Raw genomic sequence first — 26,238 nt, forward strand, 5'->3', positions numbered from 1 at the left:
TTACTACATGGACAGTCTAGGAACAGACACGTGCGGTCATCCCAGCAGCATAAGACATTGTACAGAGAACCTGTGGAACTGGCTGGGAGCTGCTTATCAAGACTGGGAAATAGGATACGCTATGAGATCATCACGAAACACTTCTATCGTTTCATCGCCTGATGTAGCACGTACGCAAAGCAGCCCATTAGAGAAAGCAAGCTGAGCATCTCTTTGTTCAGGCTGAGCCTCTTTTAGGATGACAACATATAGTACATGCTACCATATAATTTTACATGGCAGCTATGTACTGTCTAAGGATTTACACACCATTGACACTGTACAAAGAGAGGTCTGCTGAAATCTCACACAATATAATTTAGTTTTACTTTTTCCTTTTACAGATTCCCAATACCGAGCAAATATATAAAAATCATTCCTAAAAGAACATTTTAATTAAACACTTGACATTTGGGAAATACTTCTGTTGCAGATGCTTCTGAAATTTCAATTTGTGTATCTTTCTGTACATGCATGATAACGTCTTCCAAGGATCACTTGACACATTTTGCACTTATTTTGCACACACAATGTACACAAGGACAACATTGCTAAGAGCTCTGACGCTATTTTAAATTTTGCTTTTTCAAATTTTTGAAGTCCTAGCTTGCCCTACTTAAACAGCATTTTAAAGTACATTTTTGCATGAATTTTTGCAGTATTATAAAAAGCTATTCAGTAAAAGCTTTTACATCCAGAGAAAGATTCTTTTGTCACTGTGAACCTGCCAAGAGGTCCCTGCAGCACTCAGACTATGATCGATACTGTAGAAAACACCAGATACATCCAACTTCCTTTTTCTCCTTAAAGCATTAGCACGTAGCGTATGTAACTTGATGCTGAAAAACTCTGCTGTCTGCAGCCCCTGACAATCCAGTGTCATGTCTGGCTACTTTCAAAAGCTACATGAAGGTTACTTGAGTGAGAGGAGAAGATAAATATTAGTAGATTAATAGTAATATATTTTCCTCTAAATAGAATTCAGTGCAAGTTTGGAAAAAGAAATATATGTTGGGAAATATTAGAGACATTGGGGTAGAGTCAGTTACTGCATACAGCAGGCACTGTCAATATAACTAATTTAATCACTGGAACTAACTCAAGAAAAAACCCAGTTAATTGTGGTCTTATATAAGAAGTGACGTCAGTCTGTGTCTCAGTACTGGAAACTAATGCAGCCTTGTGGGGCTTTTAAATCTGGCAGCTGGCAGACTGTGATGTTGACAAGGAGAAAGACTAGAAGCAAAAGCTATTTTATTTTTAAAGTCAGAATGCTCTGTTCAAAGTTGGGAGAGATTCAACATTTTTTGGTTTTTTCTCCTCCTTGCCCTCTGCCAGTTTGGAATTTACATGGAGGCAATTGTTCGAGGTTCAGGTGTGGCATCTCTGGAACCTGGGAAACTTCAGTTTTGTTATCATCTTTTACATCTTTCAAGTGGCAGATATGAAATCGAGGTAATTCTGATACAAAACACTAGTAAAACAGTGTGAACACAGCATTCATGACAATGTTTTTTCTCAAAGGAATATTTGAGAAAAATGTCAGTAGTCCTTATTTCTTTATACTGCTTTTGGAAAATGTTCCTTGAGAATCTTTTCCATTATGCAAGTTGCTCTGTTATGTGAAATGGCCGGTCATTTAGCAGACATTTTGGAGATAGGATGGGGAAGGTGACAGCCTGAGAGACCAGTAAAGTTACTGGTCCAGCATTTCACTGTGTGGTCTCACTTCTGTGACCATGTAGAAAGGCTGATTCACTTATTGGGGTCCACAATGGTGGGAAGAAGAGCAGATAGCAAAGAAGAAAGATGTGGATACAATACAACTGATTTAGTATTTTGTTTCATGATGATGACAGCAAAACTACTGGTTGTTTATATGTTACCTGAGTGATCTCAAAGAAATCTTCACAGAGAAAAGAAAGCATGATGGTCTCTTACAGGTAGGAAAATCCAAGTATAGCAAACTGAAAGGACCAGGACATGTTTACTCAGTAAGCTACTGGCAGGGCTAGGAACAGCCCAGTTTCCAGTTCTAATGTACTATTGAACTATGCTACCTTTGTGGTGAAGAAGGAAAAAAATAGACACATACAGATATACTTGGATTAATTGGATTCGACTTTGATTAATTTCAGCACAATTTAATTCTTGATTCCAACAGAGCACTGACTCATCAGAGTCTGAACATTGTGGCTGAACCACTGGGAATGTCACTGAACAATACTTTCTCTCCATTTCTGTAAACAGGACTTCTGTAACATCAGGCCCTGGGCACTGAAGACATCCAGCAACTCACAGGATTGAAAACTAAGTCACCACCTTGAGCTCTAAATAATTTGACGGGGAAAAATATATCTCTGTCTCCTTCTGGAGGCTCCCTTCAAGGGCATAGACTTGTTTTTCCACTTATAAAAATTCTATTGTTCTCCTTTAAGCAATGAATTGCAAGAAACAAAATTTTACTGGGTACTTCAATAAACCACTTTGAGCTGCTTGTCCTTGCAGACATGCAACAAATGAGTAATAAACGCTCCTTGAAGGATCAGAGCAATTGCCAGTGAACGAGACTACATGCCACATCCTGCTGCTGCCTATCTTGGCAGCACTCACACATAGCAACTCTAGAGGAAGACATTAGAAATATTATAAATATTAGGGGAATATTACTAGGGGCATATACATTCCTAACTACATCTGTTATCTCCTAAAAAAACAACTACTGCATTTCAGGTTCTACACCTCTCGAAATGTGACATTTCAAAGAAAAATGCATGAAGAAGCACAGTAATCCTAGTGAGGAGATGCAATTTTACTGAATTTTCTGCATTTGTATTTATGAAAAAGCTTTAAACACTGCTTATATACTTTCCTCAGGGAATAAGATTCTGTGAATTCCTTTCTTTCAGAAATCTGTTCGTTTCTGCACAAATGTTACAAAAGAATATAGAATGCCTAATGATTTGTCATTGAGATAAATGAGCAAAAATGCTATTTTGTTTCTCGTTCCTAAGTGTAAGCAAGTATATTCCTCTGTGCCATAAATCACACATACACAAGAAGTCCAACCAATTTTTCAATAAAATATTAAAATATGAAATTAAATCCATTGGATTTAATGTGTAAGACATAAGCATTCTATCCTAAAGACAATGACAACACTTTTATCACAGTGAGTGACTGAGCTACACAAAACAAGGGCAGCTGTAACTTGTGTTGCCAACAACTTCTGCAGCTTTTTTGACCTTCCCATTGTGCTGTTCAGTAAAAAATGCATACAGGTAGTTACCATGGTAATCCCCACATCACATGATAATCTTCAGCTGTTGCAGAGATATAGAGCATCTTCTTAAAGAAGCATGCATAGATGCACATAGATAACAGACAATAAATTTGGGACAAACTTCCTTGTTCAGTACATCTTAAATTAGATCAGGTGTGAAAACAGCACAGAAAAGGTTATGTCAAGGCTTCCCAAGCTAGACAACTGTAACAGTGGGAACACACTTGCTTGTAACGAGCCCAGTGGGCACAAATAATTGATTAGATTTTAAAACCTTCAAACAGAAGTTGCATTACTTTCTTGTATGGTACAAAAAATATTGCATATACTTCATAAATAATCATAAGAATATAACTGATTATCTCCTTTGTAAAATAATCCTGAGCGCACTTGATCGATGATACCTGTATGAATTCAGTTAAACTCATACAACCATACAGAAATAGCAAAATGAATCTGATTCTGAAGATCTGGGGCTTTTTCAAACATGGACTTCCACTAGTAAAGGATGTGTTTTAGTCTTTGGTCACAACATAAACGCCTATGCCTGAACAAAATATCCCTGACACTCAAAAAAGAAAAAAGCATTTCAAGCTTAGAAGAATGACCTTGCCTTAGCTTCTACATCTGAGAACAGAGCTCTTTTTGTTTCTGAAGCAGCTTGTCTTCAACTGTGAAGCAATCTCTCCCTCATCAGAAAACTCTCTCTCTCTCTGAAGTCCTCATTTATGTTGATCTAAAGCAATGCCTAGCGTGTGACTAGGGAAGAACATGAAAGGATGGAAGAAATCTAATAATGCTTCATTAAAAGAGGTTTGCTTACATATGTGGGGGTAGGAAGGGCAGAAGATGGAGGAGGTAGCCTATCTATCCATCTCATCACTTTCCCTGTTTCGCTAATGCAACTACTGAGTTTTTGTGTGGTTCGCAACATGTAGAGCAGTGAAGCCCATTAGGCAGCCTTGTTGCTGTTCTCTGCACAATAGAGTCAAACACGGATTCCTCTTTTTGTATTTCACATGACTTGCAGCCTGTGACAGTGATCTTTCACAGAGTCTTTTTGCACATTGGGCCAGACATACAATAAAGAGTAGAAAGATGTGCTTGGTACAGAAGCCTGGCCTCTTCTCCCTTACCAACCATACAGAAACTACTCAATAGAAAAAGCTAAAGTGGTATTACCACTACTGTCTACCATCAGGATTTATCACAAATTTACAAGTACTGAAAATGGAAGTAAACCGGTGGATTTCTCCTGATGATCCAGTGGTTGCCTTTTAATCCTCAAAACATTGGCTTCTCGGCCAAATTAGCTAGATTTGCCTCACATCTCTGTATCTGATGTTTGAATCCATGTCTGAAATCTGCATTCTAGATGTCTCAAGGTCTACTAGCATCTCTATAGCAATTTTGACTCTATTTTTAAAAGCAAAATCATTAAAATTATTTCAAAAGCTACTAAAATTTTACACAGTCAGTTACAACGCTATACACTGCATTTGTGCATTCCACATGAATTTACCGCTACTGTTACTACTTACTCCACATCACCTGGTTAAGAACAATGATGATGAGATCCCATCACCATAAAAGCCTAGGACAACTTTGGTTTTTTTTCTAAGTGGAACCAATATTACATAAGCAGCCTGCTAGACACCCTACTTTTCACTCTTCAAGGCCACATAAGTTAAAGTTAGCATCTGGATTTAAGCCAGCACATGTGGTGATCACAGGTGTAATAGTTTAGTGTGAAAGCACTGCTGAGTAACTAATTTTTTCACTTTTCCTCAATTTTTAATTAATTTTAAGGAAAAAACATGCAAAACAGATGGTAGAGATAGTAGCGGAGTCCAGCTGAGAGGGCGTGGGTAATTTTAACTTGAAAGCCAAGACTTGTACTGTTTGACAAGTGAAGGCAGAGAGAGAGAAATAAAACATAATTCTAATTAGGGACAGGAATTAGAACATTTGAGTCTGTGTACAAGCAACTCTACAAGGAATGGAGCACTTCAGGTTCTACCAGCATCTGAAGAGAGGGAGGGGTTATGAGCACTTCATGCATGCTTTTTCCAACTTTTGAAAGTTTTTTTTTTTGCCTATTTTCTATGCCTACTTTCCATATCAGAGCAGACCTTATTTCTCCTGTTCATTGCCATAAGCTACTTACAGCTAACAAAACTTAGTCTCAGGAAAATGTCAAATATAATGAAAAAGAAAGAGGAAAAGTTATAAAAGAGAGAAAGTTGGCAACAAGTTCTCCTATGGGTCACATTCTCACAGGTTCTGCAAGTTCTTCTCTTTCATTCACTAAAAACCATGCTACCACCTCAGCTGCTTCTGCTGCTGCCATTTCTGCTCTGGTTTGTGTCACCAGGGTATTGTCCGTAAAAAGAACACCTCCTCAAGCACTGCATAATGTCAGTGCTGGCTGACAAGGTGGAAAAACAGCTTTACCCCTGAAAAACACCAAAAATGAACCACTGGGAGTTTATGTCTATTATTTCTTTACCATGAAGCAGACTGTGAAAGTAATGGAGTATAACGATGTTGATGAGGAAAGAATAAACTATTTATTATTGTAATGTGATGTTCAAGGATAATTTTGAGAATATTAGAACATACAACAGATCCAAAACCTGAGTAGTGTCTAGAAAAGAAGGTTTTGAGGTCCTCTAATATGAACTCCAACACTAAGAACCCTGAAGAAAGAAAAAATGCCATTGATTTGTCAGTCAGATGTAATCAGTTCAATGGACTTTTTTCTAGCTCTTGGAAAAACAGAGCGCCACAACTTACCAGAATAAAAATTAAGGTTATGATTAAAGTAGAAGCTAGTGGGCAAGTGACAAAAAATAACAGAAGGCATGTCAGAAGGTTCAGAGTATTTCTTTTAATTGCCTGTTGAGTCTGTATGTTGACAGCAATAGGTTTACACCTAGAGCAAAATTATTTTTTAAAAGAATGGAAAAAATCACCTACCAGCTAGAGTCCTACACAGATACATCTGAGAATCTTCACAGAGATTCCAAAGACCCTTTAGATTATACGTATCATACTGAGACTTTAAAATGAGCCACAGGGAACATTAAGGTACTAGTGACTGTAGGGAGAAAGTGATGAAAGCTTTCAGTTAAAAATGAGGGTAAATGGGACTTTCTATCCATCACGTACTGATGTTTATGTATATTCTCTAGTTGTAGAAATCTGCAAATCTGCCTTATCTCAATATCATTCAGTGGTAACAGGAATCTTGGGAGTGGCTGAAGCCTGGGGCAATGTAAGATAAGGACTAAAGCACAAACTCGTTTATAATTTTAAAAAGTTTAAATATCAGTTGTCTAACCATCTCCCCAAGGAGATCCTGGAACACCTTTCTGCATGGATGTTGAGGAGAAGAAAACTTCATAATTTTAAGATGAAACTTGATCATTTTATGGAAACGTGTATTCAGGTGGTTGTCTGAATAGTAGCAGAGTACATATGAGGATTCACAAGTTTATCTCTAGTCCTTGTAAAATGTAGGATTATTTTTAAAGGACCAAAAAAGATCTATGTGAAACATTCTTAATGCAGGCCCCTCAACACCACTTCACATCCATAGCATGATACTATTATTATTTTTTTTTTTTAGTAAGCTGCATTCTGTTATAGAGGTAATAGTATTTGGCTTTCTTTTACAGTGAGGCAGAACTGCTAAGAACTAATCATTAGGCTGAATGAGGTTTACTCTAAATGTTACTGACCAACTGATTATTATAATGCTATTAACTGGGCCTGCTAGTGCTTTGGAGCTAACATAAATGGCTTGGTTTGGCTTTCAGGTCTAGATCAAGTATGGTAATACCAGGCAGTTTTCAGTAACTGCCGTCTCAGACTGACAGGTACAACATTCTCGGTTCTTTTTTTCCCCCCTACGTTTTCTGGTTGTGAAAAAAAGATTTATTCTCTAAATAACCAAATGCATCTTCTAACTTTCAAGAATATCAAAAAGTCTGTGAGGATCAAGATGAATCATTTGACACATGCATATTTCAATGAACTTGTGGGTGTATGCCAGAATGTTTTACCCTTACTGCTGTTAACTTGCAGGCTACAAAATTATCAGGTATGAACATTATGTCATTGATTCCACAGAATCTTCACTAACAAAATCTGCCAGGGGATGACTAAAGAATTATTCTGAGATTTGGAGGATTTAAATGGAGCCCCGTGTTAGATACAGACTTCCCATGTGATCTCGTGCATGTCATTCAGACGTGATGCAGAAAATCTATGCTTTCTCCTCTCTCTGAGGGGCTTTGTTTCCAGTTCTCTCAAAACACTTGTCTAGTCATGAAGGAATAAGGTTTGGTTTAGGCACAATCTTTCAACTCATCTTTGCTGAAGTAGTTCCACGTGCAAGGAAAGTTTACAGAAGAACACAAGAATAGCCATACTTGTCGAGGCCACATAGCCAACTGCTTTGACTCCAACAACAAACAGAAGTGAGCACCTATGGAAGAGTACAAACAAGGCAGGCATATGCGATATTGCCCCTGTTAACAGTCTCCCAGCCTCTGGCAATTTTCAGCTTGGAAAATTCCCAAAGCCTGCTGGTATTTGTCTATTAAGTAATCCCCAAAGGATCTCTCTTCCAAATACTTGTTAGTCCCCTCTCGACACAATCTACTTTGTCATTCATAATGTCCTACAGGAAAGAATTTCACAGGTCTAACAACTTCCTTCTTGGTTTGGTTTGGTTTGGTTTGGTTTTTTGTCAGCCCCTGCTGCCCTAATTTGATGGCCCTGATTTCTTGTGCTGGAAAAGACAAATGACAGGTCATCGTGCTACTCCTGATTTTGAAGCCTTCTGTTTTGATCAAGTTGTCTTTATTTCCATGTTGAAGATCGCTAGCCTAGGCAGTCACCCTCTGTGTGGAAGTCTTCTTTTGAGTTCCTTTTCTCTGAAATCTTTCCAGTTTTAGTACATATTTTGTGAGGTCAGAGGACCATAACTGTCCACGATATTTCTGGTGTCAGCAAACCATGGATGTATTCAATGGTTTAATGCAGTTTTCTCATCTTCCTTTTCTAGTAATTCCCAGTGTTTGGGGTTTTTTTATCTTTGTTGAGCACTGTGTGCAGCATGTGTCTCTATACTATGATTCCAGTGCCTTGTTCCTAAATGGCAATGGCCATCTCAGAGCCCACCATATTGTGTGTGAAGGTGGGACAATCTTCCCCATGTGCAACACTTCACGCATAAATAAACAAAATTATTATACATAGATTATATATAAATAATTTACTCCAGAAATGAGAACCAGAAATAGTAACACAACCAGTGTCACATGAAGAAGAGATCAGATTCCTAATACCTGCTCCACTATATAATTAAATTTTTATATTATTTATTGATTGGAAATAAGAAGCATCTCTCACCCTTCCTAACTTTATGCTATCCCTAGGCTGTAGGCTCTCTCCCTTGCCTGAAACATGCCTGCTCTCTCTTGCAGACCTCCATCAATATTTAATTGTTCAAGTCAGTGTGGAACAGCTTCAGGCGGGAGGGACTGACAACATATTATTGCACAGTATTTTACTGGCTGATGACTAAAACTAGAAGGAAGGGAGGGAGAGAGAAACAGAAGGAAGGGGGGACGAAAGGAGGGGGGAGGGGGGAAGGAGGGTGAGACAGAAACGGAAGCGAAGAAAGAGGGAGAAGGAGGGAGGGAAGAAGTTAACATTTGTTAGACAAAAGAGGGAACTGCATTCAAGTCTATAGCCCACATTAGTCCTTGTACTACTGAGCTGTTCGATAAATTTTGGAGCACCTGCTTCTGCTATCTTTTGAAAGAAGATTGGCCTCACCTCAGAAAAAAGCTTCAATGCTTGATTGCCAGGGAGAATTCAGGACTGAGCTAAGTAACCGACCAGTATGCCTAACAGCCTTTGGATTCCTGGATAAGAGTTGAGTTCAGGCTATGTCCTTCTCATCGTCATTTCCTCTTGGCATTTTACGGTGCCTTGGTCAGTACTCTAGCCTTTGCACAGTCTCAGGGAATTTGGCTGTGGTTTCCATACAGTGGCAAAGAACACAAGTTAGGATCTGCCAGGTGTGGCATTGATACTGAAGGTCCCCTTGCCAGTGTAGTGTCTAAATCAAAATCAAATGGATTCAAGTTCAACAGAATCTGAAGTCCAGTCTTCAGAGTTATTAGACTCCCATTAACAGAAATAAAACGGTTAATTATTTTTTAAGATTTTGGAGTAAATAATTTTTTTTTAAATGACACCGAATTTCTCAAATGAACTGTACATTGAAACAAAGGATGAAGCCATAAGAAGGTATTTTCATAGACAGCACTTTCAGAGCTGTCATGTCAGTCAGTTCATTCAACTTCCCACATGTAAGGTTAGTATGATAAAGCTTTCGTTGATGCTTCATTTCTATGCGGATTTTACAGTATTTAGGGATATGGATTGTTTTATACTGTATGTACAGTACCTGGTGTAGTGGGGCCCTAATTACAGTGTTGGGCCATAGTAACTTGGGCAATATAGTGACCACCTGCTTCATTTATATATGAGCCTTTTTAATCGTCACTATCTACTTTTATGATGCTCTCTCTCACAGACAGAAAAATACATTAAAAATGGCGGTATTTGTGGACACCACTGCTGACGCGCTCACTTAAAATATTTGCTTCCCTAAATGTGAAGAAGAAACTTGAACAAAATTAGCAGTCCCTTAGGGTGCTTTGAAAATCCAGGCCTATGGGATTTATGTGTTCATTTCCCACTGAAATAAAAAGGAAATAGTCAAATACCCTGTGCAACTCTGAAAACCGTATCTTACGATTTATGGCAATGTCTAAAAAGCTAGAAGGGAAATTATTTCCTCAGCCAGAATATATATTACCGGTCTCCGTATTTAGCTGTATTTTTTCATTCTTCAGCAAACAAGAAAGTATCAGTAAGCCTACTTATTTTGCTTTTTAGTATTCCTGGCAAATACAGGATTGTTTTCATTAGAGGCAGAACTACTTTTGTTCAGCTATGCACTGTGCATTCTGTGCTAAGCTGTAATGCAAGCTAAAAGCTTTTCTTGGGTATGCAAAATAGTTTATTATTGCTAACAGTTACACACAGCCAGGTTTAGATGAAGAAATATGGCTGGATTTAAAGGGCACAAACCCTCCAAAGGCCTAAGAATAATCAATTCTTTAGGGGGTTCTGGAGCTTTTAAGTATGTTTCTGCAGTACAGAAATCTGATGTGGATTATAAAAAGAAAACAGTGCCCTAATAGCTTAGAGTATTATTTTACATCACAAAATTGTATAATTCATTGTGTATGCTCCATAACACGGGGCCAAAATCTGCCCTTCTATGCGTCCCCATTGATTTGAACATTATTTAAATTGTGTAAAACAGAAAGAAATCTATTGTAAAAATTTTTAGGCTGTAACATACTTTACTGTAATGCCATGTATAGTATTAGCATATTCTGTGCAACACAGCAGAGTTTTCACATGGGCCAAGTCTACCTCTGGCTCCAGAGGTGTAGAGGCTTCCTGGAAGTGAACCAGGGCAGTTCTATGAAATGAAGGATTACTCCTTTTGAGCACCCCCACCAAATTAAGGATCACTATATTTTAGTGCAGCATTTAGGCATGTGGAATCTGAGGATCCAGAATACAATATCTAATCTTTAATGTTCACAAAGCATTAGTCAGGCCTGAAAACTTAAGGGTTTAGAAAAAAAAAAATCATCATTTTCACGAGTTAAAATTTAGTTTAATCAGCTGTTCGCCTGTGCTGTGGTTTTTTTTGCTTTTAGCTTTCTGGATCATAACAATGTCATTACATTATGCTGTCCAGCTTTCTTCCATATGTACAAGAACTTGAAACTGGCTTTTTGTTAAATGAGAGTTTGTGATTCTCACGGAAGTGTCTGAATTAAGAAGCTAGTTCTTGAGCAAAGCTGCTAAGCATGGTTACACCTTTGCTAAAATGCTGACAGTTCAATAAAACATAGTTACCTCAGTGGTGCCTTTTACAGTTTGCCAGAGGGGACATACTTTGGCCATATTTGCTACATACATTAGGGTTCCATCTCTTCTTAGCTACCCTAAGAACGGAACTGAACCCCATCCACTCAAGTTGTTCCTAGAGCCGAGCCTTAAGCCTGTGATGCATTGTCAAGTCTGCCACCAGTGTGGCTGTCTGATATACTGTAGTCTGTAGGAATGCTAGGACTGGTAAAATATTTTTACAAATGATAAGTTCACTGTTTGCAGAGTTATATACAGATGCTTCAGGGCTACATCTTTGCGTATGCAGAGAAGCAGAAACAATACAGAGAAATTAATGCTGTCCATTGAAGACACCTTCTACGGAGCCTTTCTGTGGAGTCAGAGCTAGAGGTTTTTCAGCTTGCTTCCAATAGCAGAGTCCTGACATTAAAGAGTAGGGAATTTCTGGCAAGGGGAACTAAATGACATAAAAATGAAACTGTTGTTTAGAAAATATTTAATTGAAATATTTTACATAACAATGCACTTCTCTGCCAAAAGCTAAAACACTCTGATTTCACTGAAATATCATTTAGATGAAAAATTAAAAGAGGTGTCAAGGATAAAGCCTCCTGATTTGGCACTTCTGAACTGAAAGTCTGTAGTTTTTCTTACATACAGAGTGGAAGCAAAATAGAATGTTTCCAAACATCTCATTTTTTTTCCAGATTTTTCAGTTTAGAAATTCCAAACTTTAGATGGTATTCCCCTAAATGGAACAGGAATAACTACTGATAGCTTTCTTTTTTTCCACAGGGTGGATTTTCTGTCTTCTGTGTAGCATTCAGAATATTCCACCTTCTCAGAAAAGAATGACCATCTTTGGTCTACATCCTCTTTGGACGGGGTGCTGAGAAGCAATTAAACCCCTATATTACTGAGCTGCAACTTCCACTCTCCTGGGAGAATGGAAAAAACAGAGTGCCACATGAAGACAGTAACACATCCATGGTATGACCTTAAATTTCAAGAAGAGTCTTGATAACACTTTAAAAAATGACATTACATAAGGTAGCCATAAGAACTCTGCTACATCATATTAGATGAGTGTTTTGTTGTCTGGCAGTTCAAAGCTCAGAGAAGAAAAACAAACAAACAAACCAATAATGTTTTGAGCTATACTGAAATAATAAGAAAGACTCAGCCACCCAAAGAAAATAATTGTATAGCCTCATTGTAGTCTTGTAGACAGTTCTTGTGTGTCTTCAGCTTGCTCACATAATTACAGGCAGGTGGCACAAGGTCATGAAAGGAAACCTTTTTTCTCAATGTACAAAGAAAATATTGCTTGTTTGACCACCCCTATGAGTTCTAGCTACTTACTACAAATGAAAAGCACACATAAGGAGAATAAAGTCGTGTAGGTTTGTACACACTGCATGGTCATACAGCTAATAAAAAGAGATTTGTGGTTCAGAATAATTTCCATGTGTTTTTAAAAGTAAACATAGATTGTTTTAGAAATAATTCTCCAAATTTGAAAATAATTGCGAGTTATCCACCATGTATCCCTCTCTAGGTAAGCTGTTTACTAACTGGAATGATGCTAGAAGAAAAAGGCAAATGAGATTTGAACAACCTTTTTCTTTTGGTTGCAAATTCTAAAAAGTATTTGTTTTCCATTAGGTAGAGAGATTTTGGCAATATTTACTTCTCCTACGTTTTCTGCTTCTGTGGGACCAGGGTAGGTACAATGTATTAGAGCCCTTAGCATTTGTGCTTCTAGCTAAATTCATAGATGCTGGCAAGCTTTGCTCATTTGCCAGAATGCTCTTTGCTCTGCTTGGTTTCACAGTAGCTGGGAAACTGGTCTCCAAAGCCTATGCACACCACAGATATTTATGCATACAAAAGGATGGAAGCAAGATGGAAGCAAAAAGCTTTCAAAGAGGGGGCTGGCGGTTCCCATCTGGAGCTCTAAATGAGGAGCTTTAGCCTCACTCTGCCCCACAGGGGACATGCACACCAGTCCAATAATGTTCCTTATACATCTTGTTAAGCCAGCATTAGATTGGAAAATGCCAGTTTTCATCCACACACCACCATCTCCTGAGCCCTCAAGCTTGTCCTCAGGTCTCATAAAATACTTGCTACCACCTGTTTCCACCAGTATCCCCTAGAGTTTGCCATGAATTTAATTGCCTGCCAGTTTTTATGTCTGCTTAAACTACAAGACCTTTAAATAATTTATGTCCTAATTACTGTTCATCATTTTTTAACTAGAAGGCTCAATTCCATTCACACAAAAGAAAATTCATGGGATTCATTCTGAGGAAAAGCTTTCAAGGAGCCATATAAAAATAGCAAGCGTGATCACAGTTTTGAAAAATGGACTTTAACTTACTCTAATAAAATGTCATAAAAATATTAATCATTCCCTCCTGATAAGGATCATAGTCATTTTAGCACAGCTTCTATTAAATAAGTTCATAGTTCATGTGAAATGAAATACCTCAGATTTCTGGGAGACCTTCTTTATTTATCATCTCATTCAGGGCTACCATTCCACTTGCAAATTTTGTTCCTTTCTCCCAAGCACCAGGATTAAACCCAACTGATGTTTCAATCAATCTCAGCCAGCGCAACCTGAGGCTATCAAATTCATCTACGATAATTCAGAGCAGAAGCCTGCAATGCCTCTGGGCCACAGTTCAGAATTAAACTTCTCTTTTTTGAAAGGGAGAGTGATTTTTTTTTTCACGACTACAGTATTTTCAGGTACAAGCAAGTAATGCTTGAAGTTGCTTTATGATTTGTGGCAGGGCATCTTAGGGAGAGGGGAAATCATTCTAATGGAGTGTTACAAGTTTCTTGAGTTCAACAAGTTAATAGAAGACACATGTCTGGAATGATATTGCTGTTAGCATTTTGTCTGAGAAATATACACAAAGGAAAAACAGAAGATGAAATTATAGGACAAGGGTAGACTAAAGGCTTTTGAAGTTTTACTGTTGCTACCAGGAATAGCTGTAACTCTTTTACAGGTTTATGGTATTTCTGTTAAGTCTATCCTGGCCAATACTTTAAAAATCTGATTGTGTATCCATGCATGATTGCTTCTCTGCTTTTGCCCAACTGGGCCTATTTAACAAAGTAGAGGCCAAAAATTCCAAGGGTCTATGCATTCAGAAGCTCCAAAAATGAATCCCTTGTGAATTTGAAATATACTCGATTTTGTGGACAGAATTAGGAGTTGCAGGAGACATTGGTGATTAAAATGTTTACTTAAGAAAATAAAACTGCTAGATGTTGACCACTGCTGAAAACAAGAACAAAAATCATATGACTGATCTGACATATCTTTGCATAACTTTACTTAAATGCGTAGTGCTACGTTTATGAGTAAATTTGTCAATATATGGATATCCAAACCCTGGCTGTGGGCTGGATCTGACCCACCGATATAATTTAATGCCTGGTCTCCAATTCCCTCTTCTCAGGAAGCCCTTCAGGCGCAACCTATCATACAACCTCTCTGGCCTTCCGAGTCCTGAAGTGCCACATGCTCGATGAGATGCCACATTATCGGATGAGAGCAGTTTTACACGTGTATTCGTGAAACCAACGCTGTGTTTGCTATTGCGTGCCCTGGTGTAGGTGCATTGCATGCTGGTGCCTGTTGACATTTGGTCCCATAACAGATACCCTTGCTGTCATGTAACTGAGGGGAGGAGAATATATGGCTCTGCATTTTTGTCAGAACAGACTATTGGTATTTCCCTTTATTCAAAAGATTGGGTAGAACTGAAACAGTTGGGAAAAAAGACAAAAATCTTCAGGTCAATCCACTCAGTTGTGATCATCAGTCATACAGGAGATAAAAAGTTTTCCATCTAATTTTCTGTACACATTTTGGAGCAAAGGTGCTTCACAAAAAACCCCCCAAACCTAATCCCAGTACATTCAACGACTGCATATTTAGATTACAGAAGTCACTTCTCAGTTACCCACATTTATCTTGTTTTACTTGAATACCTCATCACATCTGAGCTTTGGCTAGTCTAGACTCTGGAATTGTGATTCAATTTTTCATCTAATACCAAAAAAAGGTGGCAAAGATTTCTGAGCCGATTTTCTTCCCCAGCTTTCTCCAAAGGCCTAGCAGATACTCTGCTTTCTCCCTTCAGGACAGGCAACATATGGAAATAATACGGGGCAGTTCTCACTCCAAGTCACTTTTACGCTTTTTGAAACCTGACTGTTCAGGCAGCAAAAGTATTTCGTGACACAACAGCTCTCAGCTACCATGTACTTGTTAAAGCAGTCAGTTGTTTTCAGCCCAGACGGAATAAATATAGTGACCCACATACTCTTTGGTGTGACAGATTGATCTCTCCTCGTATGTCCAGTCAAGGCATACCATGCCTCTATAAACCAGCACACAGCCACTGACGGAGGCTTAATACAGTGTAAATTCTCAGCACTGGGTGACAGTGAAGTCTTTTAAAGATAGATTCATGCTTTCCACCTGCTTCCAGAGAACTATACTTGTGCCAAAGGTACAATCAGAATCCCACTTTCACATCTTCTGCCCAGTCTTGGAAGTAGCCTGCCTGCAGAAGGATATTTTGCAAGATTTCAAACACACAGAGGGATTACTGGGACACTGCTTAAAGCTAGATAAAGAATTTCATACTTATTTCTGGTATATTCTCCTGATTTTTTAACATTAAAATTAAAAGGAAAGATTTTTATTGTCAAATTGCATGAAATACAAGGCTTTTGCTTTCACTGTATCTGTTTTAAAATCAAATAATTGTATTTATTACTGAAAGTATTGACGTGAATTCATAAAGACAAAGGGACTATATACAATCGATTTAGCAATGCTAATACTGCTTTGCCAATGTTTCATGCCAATAATTTTTGTATCAATAAGGGAAGTTCAGAGGATGTTGCTGTAATAAATTATTTTTCCTGAGAGGGATTAGAGTCCTCTGATGGTGCCCCATGTGTTGTAATAACCCTGGGCTACAACAGTCTCATCATGCTGCGGTATCCTTTGTTGATTTATTGCTTAGTTAATGATCTTCAGAGGGCAGGCTTGTTAATAATTTTAATTCACTCCACATATAGTTCAACACGGATAGCATTATGTGTACCATCACATTGTGAACTTCTAACAGCCCCAAAGACTGACCGAGCAGCAGGCCTCATTCACAAGGAATTAATCAATAGCTAAAGGATCCCGGTCAGACAGAGGAACACCCATTAGGACACAGGACTTGTGTCTCTTAAAGAGGCAGACTAAAAATCATTAAGTATTTCTTTACAGGACATAAGGCCATACACCTTTTCTTACACAGCAACAACAACAGAAATCTCACTAACTGGTTAAAAAGGTAGAACTCTCTGTAGATTACACTTTTAAAAGATGTTGTATATGATGGAAAAAATGGTTACTTACTTTGTGGTGCACACTAAATCTCTTTCAACAGAACTGTTCATGGGATACGAGTTGCAGAATCACAATTTCTGTAAATATAAAAGAAAAAGGTATGTACTTCAAGCTTACATTAAAAATACTGTTGTACCTTGAAAAGAATCAGTGAATTTGTGCAACACATCCCCTTAAGATATAAGGGGGTTTTAATGTTCCTCAGGTGAATTGTGTTTAATCACTGATTGAGAATTAGACCTTTGGCTAGGAAAAGCACTCAGCACATTCTGTGGGAGCTAATCTGTCATTCAGTTTTGCGGGTAGTAATCAATTGAAGTTTTCAATGCCAGAATCAGGAATGAAAAGAAAAGAAGCTGAAAAGAAGCTCATATGAATTCTCATTAAAGATAGTAGATTGTTGACACCATTGTTCTGCTTCCGCATGGAAATTTTCTTCTCTCAAAGTCTACTTTCTTTGATGCGAGACTTGTCATCTCTCTAACGAGTCTACTAACAAGTAAGCAATTTGTGCGTTTGCTCATTTGGTGTAGATGATTGCCTTAAAGGAACAGGGCCAAAATAGTTATTAGTTCATTTCTGTTTTATAAGTTCTATCTTGTTAAAACTCTATTTTTTTATTTATATCTTTGTGGGGTTCTAATGTAAAGTGTTTGGAAAGGGAAAGGAACAGAATCCATAACTAGTATTCATAGCTCGTTCAAATAGAATTATAGAATCGTTTTGGTTGGAAAAGACCTTTAAAATCATCAGGTCCAACTGTCAACCTAACACTGCCAAGTCCACCACTAAACCATGTCTCTAAGCGCCACATGTATACATTTTTTTAAACACCTCCAGGGATGGTGACTCCACCGCTTCCCTGGGCAGCCTGTTCCAATGCTTCACAGCTCCTTCAGTAAAGAAATTTTTCATAATATCCAATCTAAATCTCCTCTGGTGCAACTTGAGGCCATTTCCTCATGTCCTATCACTGGGTACCCGGAAGAAGAGACCAACACCCACCTCTCTACAACCTCCTTTCAGGCAGTTGTAGAGAGCAATAAGGTCTCCCCTCAGCCTCCTCTTCTCCAGACTAAACAACCCCAGTTCCTTCAGCCACTCCTCATAAGTTTTGTTCTCCAGACCCTTCACCAGCCTCGTTGCCCTTCTCTGGACACGCTCCAGCACATCAATGTCTTTCTTGTAGTGAGGGGCCCAAAACTGAACACAGTATTTGAGGTGCGGCCTCACCAGTGCCGAGTACAAGGGGACGATCACTGCCCTGCTCCTGCTGGCCACACTATTCCTGATACAAGCCAGGATGTCATTGGCCTTCTTGGCCACCTGGGTACACTGCTGGCTCATGTTCAGCCAGCTATTGACCAGCACCCCAAGGTCTTTTTCCCCCAGGCAGCTTTCCAACAGCTCTTCCCCAAGCCTGTAGCATTACATGGAGTTTTTGTGACCCAAGGGCAGGACCCAGAACTTGTCCTTGTTGAACTTCCTACAGTTAACCTCGGCCATGGGTCCAGCCTGTCCAGATCCCTCTGCAGAGCCTTCCTACCCTAAAGCAGATCCACACTCCCTCCCAGCTTGGTGTCATCTGCAAAATTATTGAGAGTGCACTCGATCCCCTTGTCCAGATCATTGATAAAGATGTTAAACAGAACTGGCCCCAATATTGAGCTCTGAGGAACACCACTTGTGACCGGCTGCCAACTGGATTTAACCCCATTCACCACCACTCTTTGGGTCTGGCCATCCAGCCAGTTTTTACTCAGCAAAGAGTACGCCTGCCCAAGACACAAGCAGCCAGTTTCTCCAGGAGGATGCTGTGGGAAACAGTGTCAAAGGCTTTGTTAAAGTCCAGGTAAACACATCCACAGCCTTTCCCTCATCCACTAAGCAGGTCACCTTGTCATAGCAGGAGATCAGGTTAGTAAGCAGGACCTGGCTTTTAGTTCGGTGGTGTAAACCAGCAGTGAATCCTTTCCATCTACCCAATTTTAGTGCCTAAGGCTTATATAAATCTTTTCTCCTTGTCCTCTTCACCTCTGTCATGCACTGGGTACCCAAAATTGCTATGCTACGTATGAAGCTCATGGGTAGGATATACACATACTCTGAATACTCTCTACCCACAATATAGAAAAAATATTCTAGAAATTTTGTCATGCAAGATTGTGCAAGTACGCGAACGGAACTGGCAGCTATTCACGGCCATGAAGTTTCAAAAGTACGAGAGATCAGAATGGTACTAGCCCATTGTCAATAGTAGCAGAATTCAAGAGCTGACCCAAGATAAAATAATTAACATTGATATTGTCCTTGTACACATCACCAACTCCACAAATAACCACAGTGTGCCACATGTGTTGGAAACTTCTTCTTGATATATTTCCACTTGCGTCCCCAAAATTGCAAAGTTTTTTGTAATTGCAAAGGTAATGGAAATGCTGAACTGGTCATTGTATGTTTTTTACTTAATTGTCCCAATCTGAAGAGAGAATATACTTTTAAAACCCTGTTAAAATTCCACCTGGAATGTCACAGGCATCCCACTGCCCCTTAAACACTTCACTTTCTTCAGCTGAATGCTGAAGAACTAGAACGTATTTTCTTACAGCGTTTCCATGCTTTAATAAATGGTTGCAGTGTGACTGGAAAGTAACAAAGGACAAAACAGCAACATTCAGTTATCTTTTGCATACGCAATAGCAATTCAGTATGGTAAGTGCTAGTGTGGCACAGATCCTAGTAGCTTCCTCTGGGTGTATCCTAGTTTGTGCCTTAAACGTGAAAGTATTTGGCAAACTTAGGTTGGTGTTTTTATTTTTAAAACCAGTCTTTCACTACTTGGGGAGAAACTCTTAGAAAAGTTCATGATTTCAGTGACCCAACTGTTACAAGCAACAAGTATCAATCATGATGCTGCCATGTAGAAAGGGGAAAAATATATATACTTGTAATGGCATAGATTTAAGTTTCAAGTTGTCAAAAAGTGTATTTTGGTGATATGCCTGAATCAGTCCGTAGTTAGGGCAGAAAATCCATTTACTTCAACAGGGACCCAAAACTGATGAACATTGATTGAAACAAACTCAACTTCAATAAATACACTGGATTATACCATAAGCTTCAAAATTAAATCCTGTACTTTATCTAGCTACTGGGATTTTAAAGGAAATACTGAAGCCCTAAACCAAGTGCAGTGAGAGTTGGCAGGGGCAAAAGCACTACCTGTAACGCATTTGAACACTCTCATTTAAATTGCTGACTGTTATTAGATACTGAGAGATGAGAATTTAAACATCTATTTTATCTACTACTTCTCTTTCACTGAAGGAAAAGCAGCATCATACCATTAAGATGCTCTAATCTTCTTTGCAGGATAAATCACGTTGGAACTATATTTAGGTCGATGAGATAGACATCTTTATTCCCATTCATTCCAACTAAAGGGTACAGAAGACCAAAATGCCTTCTGGGATTTCTGAGCATGATCAAAATAATGTTAGCATGGCAGATTTGTTCTCATTCTAGTCACATAACTATTGCTGCCTTTGGCATACATAAAAAAAAATAAATTGTGCATTTAGTCTAAGAATGACAGGAAGAATGCCGAGAGGAAGATTCAAGGCTGTGTACTTCCTAATTATAAAGAAAACACAACAGAATTAAAGAGCACATCAGAAAAGCAAATATCAGATTCTGATCCTTTTCTACTAGAGATCAGATTTATATCTATTTTTACAAATAATCAGTGAGCAAAGAATTATTTAGTTTGCAGATCTCGCTCGACCATAAAAGTAGCCACAGGCTCAAAGACTAGTGACATATCCAAACTTTAAAATACCCATCTAATAACAGTTTCTAATTGTTTTTCCATTTCCACTCAAACAGTTTAGTGAATTTGCAGACTTGTTCTGCTCAGTGATACAGAAAGAATATTTTCCTTCTACACAAGTGAAACCATGGAAGCAAAGGACAAAAAGTGGAACATTTTATTACTCAAAAGGTATTTCATAATTGTCTGAAGCATTTCAATTTAGTCAAACCCACCTAATGTTATTGGTAGCCCCATCCAGTGTTGATTTAATCAAACTGATACAGAGCAGTTGAAATCAGGGCCTGGTTCAAGTACCTTCCTCAACTACAATTTATTTTCCTTGAAGCTGGACATATTAGTTTCACACACTTTGACACTTCTTCTAATGAAAACATCAATAGCTTGGTGCAGTTGCAATGAGCATATGAATAAAAGCCACAGCACATCAGCCTTTTGTCCGTTACAGATACCTGAGGAGATTGGGCCACTTCTGAGTGAGATACAGGAATCTGACGCCAACACAAAGTTATGCACCTGGGATGGAACAACCCCATGCAACTCAGACTGGGCACCGGCTGGCTAGAAAGGACGTTTGCACAAAGAGAGATAGGGGTCTTTGTGGACAAGCAGAATGTCATTTGGCAGTGTGCTCATCCAGCAAAACAGGCGAATGACACCACACTGTGTTAGCCAGAGTGTAGCCAGAACACTGAGGGAAGGGATTTCCCCCTCTATTCAGCATTTGTGAGGTGGCATCTGGAGTAGTAGGGTCCAGTTTTGGATTTCCCAGTGTGAGAAAGACATTGACATATTTAGGAAGCCTAGTGGAGATCTATCTACATGGTTAGCGGACTGAAAGTTGTTATATACTAGGAGAAGGTGGATGTACTCAGAGAAATGGGTTTGGGAGAAGGCTAAGGGTGGATCTTATTGCTATCTTCAACTGCTTATTGGGAGGACAAAGTCAAAGTGTTAGAGGTGTACACTGGCGGAACTAGAGGCAATAGGAAAAGCTGTAAGATTGCAAACTGCCATCACTTAATGGGAACTTGGTTTTCACTGCAGAAGTACTCAAGGACTGGAGAGGTTGCTCAGAGAGCCTGTGAAATCTCTGTCCTTGGAGATGTTCATAACTTGACTGGACAATCTTCTCAGCAACCAGAGCCAGGTCTAAATTGACCTTGCTTTGAGGGCAGTGGGATTGCACCCGATGATCTCCAAAACTCGCTTCCAGTTTGTATTGTTCTGTGACTCTATGATTGCATTGGATTATATCCTTATTTCGACATCTGGTTCTACTGCAGATACATGATATGACTATCAGCTTTGTTTCAATGATTGTTTTCAGATAAACTGTAAAGAACACTACTTTTTCTGTCAGTTCTGTCTCACAGTGTGCATGTTTTTGAAGTACGAATTTCTCTGACTGTAAATTTGGAGATTACCAACTAGAACATGGTTGAAATACTAAAGCTTTTCTACACTTCTTAAAATTTGATTTGGAGCCAACAAAAACTATCAAGATAAAAGGATAACAGCAAATTACTGACTTCTTATCTATTACTGTACTACATATTCAAGTGTTAACCTTGAACCCTAGATCAAGTGACTTATTCACTATATCCTCTGACTTGTAAGGATGTACTACATATATGTAATGAATAAGCAAGAGCTACCTAATAAATGGAGCTGAGATCCATTAAGTATCATTAACAGTTACTGTAGAAAAAGCAGTGTAAATAGCACATAAACTGAAGAGATGGCACAGGTTCTATTGTGGTTTCTGTCATATTTTCCTGTGTAACCTTTTTATGCTAACTACTCCCCCGTCAATGTAGTTTCCTATTAAATTTCAGCCCTCTCTCCAAAATTTTTTCTATCTATTAATTATGTGTTGCCCAAATAAGATTAGGTATATGGTATCAGAACTTATAAAAAATTTGAAGATTATGTCAGCCCGCAACATTGTATCACATCCAAAAAGCACAACAGGATGTCTCCCTTCCCAGCTCATTCTTTCTGTTGTTCAGGAAAAAAAGCCAAAACTGTTAGGAAATATGTATTCATTTCAGTGTGCCTCTAAAGTGAGAAGAATAGGTTCAGTGAGGAAGGATTAAGGTAAGACAATAGATGAAAGGAACAACAGATTAAGCACAATTCCTCTAGAAAGATACAATAGAAGCAATGGATAATTTACAATTAATAATATCAACTGAGTTTAGTCTCTTTATCTTCATGGAATATTTTCAAGCAGATTGTGATATTCTAAAAATATTTCCTTACTTACCTGATATAAAATATCTAATATTCACTGAAGTGAATAGAAAGATTTCTATTAACAGGGACACCATGCTTGTTTTGGGAGGTAGTTTTGGCTCTGTGGATTGAAGTCAAGGAAAACCTTGCAAATAATAGAATTTATAAAAAAGGATGGAATGGTTATCTTCTAAGGGTCTTTTATTACTGCTCTGTCCCTGCATAGCAAGTTAAAATAAATACTATTAATTTCTGATAATATACAGTATTTTTTCTGGGAGATGAGTGGTTCATGCTGTATGTCATGCTGTATTCTATGCTTGCTATAATATATCTGGTTTTTATTGTGGCACAAAGGTTCCCTTGTAGAATTTTAAACTTCCATTTCTACTAAACAATGTTAAGAGTCTGAAAGATCTTGTGCCAGTAAAGCTCAGTTCGGTAAAGTTGCTACAAAAGAGATATGAGCTTGGTGAAGTGCATTCCTTTAAAGACCAGAGAGGACATTTACCTGATGAGTTCTTACACTGTTACCATTATATCCATTCTCATTTGATTCTCTACTATATGATCAAGGAGTGTGAGTAAAGTTGTATGACTGTTAGCTACTTTCACGATCATATGCTCATGTTGAGTGTTTCTTCAGTCTGAAACACAAGATTCAGAAAGATGCTTTGGACGAGAACACTCAGCAGCACCAGAAGTAAAAGTAATCTTCAGGAATCAGCAATATGACCATGAAGGTCAGCTATCTATTCTTCAGGTCTGGGCAAACTGTGTCCTCGCTCCAGCCACAGGCAGTGGGACCCTCAGATCCAGGTCACCATGGGTCTCCTCCTTGCAGCAGTCAGTTGGATCCCACTTTGCTTTGTTGCTGACAGGCTCCTTATGGACCAGTACTCTAAAGTGCGTCAGGGCACAGGATCAAACACTGGTATAAAATCATTTGTAGTCTTTAATTGCTAGGACTCTCCCCGACAGCTTTGTTTAGTGCCAGCCAGCACTCTCAAAATGCTTGGGCACGATACGAGGCACAGCGTTGGGCAGGGATCATTCTCACCAGGCAGTACGAGCCAAGGCTACCTCTCAAGGGGGGAACATAATCCAGCCCTACAGATGTGAGTCCTGCTGTGCCAGAGAAAGGGTCTTTGATGATTTTGCTTGCCTTGACAAAGCAAAAAGGAGGAGGGCTTCTTGCTTTATGAACTCTCCACAGGCAATGTCTTTATTTTCCTGAGATCTTCTCATCTGCTAAATAATTCTCAAACACAGTAATTTCAGTATGAATGAAAATAATATTTTTGTGTGCCTTTACTAATGAAGTAAAATGCTGATTTTACAAGAGTTATAAATGAGCATTGCTTTAAAATTTCCAAATGAAATATTAATCAGAATTCAACATTACAGAGAAATTAGAACAGTAATATTGACTAGCCACGATTGAACACTAATTGCTTGTCTCATTGTGATGGATGTTTTTCATTATATACATAATTATATGTGTAAAATATGCTGTAGTACTACTGTAATGAAGAGTCTGATTTTCTGGGGTGATACATTTATAGCATAACAGTAAGAAAAAGCAATGTATTGATTATTTTAAAATCAGAGCAGAATTCTCCCCTGTGACTAATTGTGTATTCTGATGTTCTTCCAGTTTTATATCCCTTTGCAGAGCTCCCATGAATCTTTAATCCCCTTCTAACTCAGTGATGCCAGAATCAGTTATCATCATTGTATCCACCCAGCTGAATTCCAATGATCTCCACAAAACAGAGTATCAAAATATATTTCTGAGATTGATTGCTTCATAAGTTATGAGCTATAATAAAATAACATTAAGTTTCCATTACCCCCCACACTTCTTAAACAGTTTTCAAACAATATTTCCTCTGATTATTTCAAATGCTTGGGAGTATAGCAAGGTGGGAAAATAAAAGCCTTTTCAATCTAAAAAAAGGTTCTTTGGGAAAATTCACATGAAAGTGATAACTTATTAAAAAGTTCTTTCACTGTAGAAGTATTTCACTAAAATTCTAAAGAGAAAGGTTTCTACAAGTAACATGGTTTTTTTTTTCTCTTTGATCAGCATTATCTTTTGCTGGTCATAACCTTTCAATTTTTGTTTAGTTATTCATCTTTTTCTCCCCCATTTTTTGTTGAATTTTCAGCACTGTATTATATTTATGTTTTATGTTAATGCTTCATCTCCATAAACTTTCCTTTCTGTTTCCAGAAAAACTTCATTGTCATTTTCTTCACTGTTGCATTGTTTGTTCCTTCTTCACGACAGAGAGAAGTGCAAGTAATGTAATTTTAGTTTCCAGCTGTTTGCTGTATCTTTGAAACCAATAATGTTAAGGTGAAGATTTTCATTTTCATAATGCTGTATTGGTTTCTTAAGTCTCTTCTATTGGAAATGAAAGTATTTAAATTTTAAAAATCCAGATATTTTTGTATTTATTTTAAATATTTTATAAATGTATTTATTATAATTTCCATATTTTATAATATATATTTATACTAGTGCTAAAAAACAAAACATATTGAGTTATGTAAAATGGATATTGCATATGTTGTATATTTTATTTTATAGAAAAAAATGGAGTGATAACTAGCCTCGATGATTATTCCTCTTTTGCCGTGTTAAGTCTGCCTAATCCTTTCATTTCTTACCTTGATTGCGAGAACTTGACCTTTGATTATAAGACAATTTGTAGTAGTTGCTTTAACAACTACAAATTTATTATCAGCTCTTGGTAGTATTTTTATAAATGGTAAAGCTCAGAAAATTCGGCATAACTCTTTACTGTGTGATAAAATACCGTTGGTGGAACCCTTCTGAGGGTCAGCAGGAAAAACAGTTTGAGAGAAGAATCTGAAAGGAAAAACAAAGCATCAAGAAACTCCTAAATTCATTCAGGCAGGTCTACAGGAAGTGAGAGATAGTGGAGAACTTCACTGAACCCAGGAGAGTTACCCGTAAGGTCATGATTCCCTTTTACCACTTGCTACCCATCTCCTGGTGGCAAGGCAAGTAATGTATTCCTTCCACACCGGCTATTGCAGTTGACCGACATGGGATATGGCAGCAGCTGACTCCGCCTCCTCCTCTCTGTGCTGCAAACTAGACCTTGTGTACATCAAAATGTGTACATAATGTAAGCACTAGAGCAAAACTTGTAGGAAGAAGTGCAGCATACTGAACGTTCATATTGCATGGTAGTCTGGTCTCATCAATAGATGAAAATCCCTCTTTCTCCTTTTTTTTCTCCCCTTCAGCTCCTTTTTCTTGCTTGTCTCCAGAAATGACCAGTTAAAGATATTCTCTGTATCAAGAACACACAAAAGCAACACACTACTATCTACTGAATTCTCCCATACATGAGATTAAAA

This window comes from Opisthocomus hoazin, chromosome 7 (genome assembly GCF_030867145.1).
Source record: "Opisthocomus hoazin isolate bOpiHoa1 chromosome 7, bOpiHoa1.hap1, whole genome shotgun sequence".
NCBI lineage: Eukaryota > Metazoa > Chordata > Aves > Opisthocomiformes > Opisthocomidae > Opisthocomus > Opisthocomus hoazin.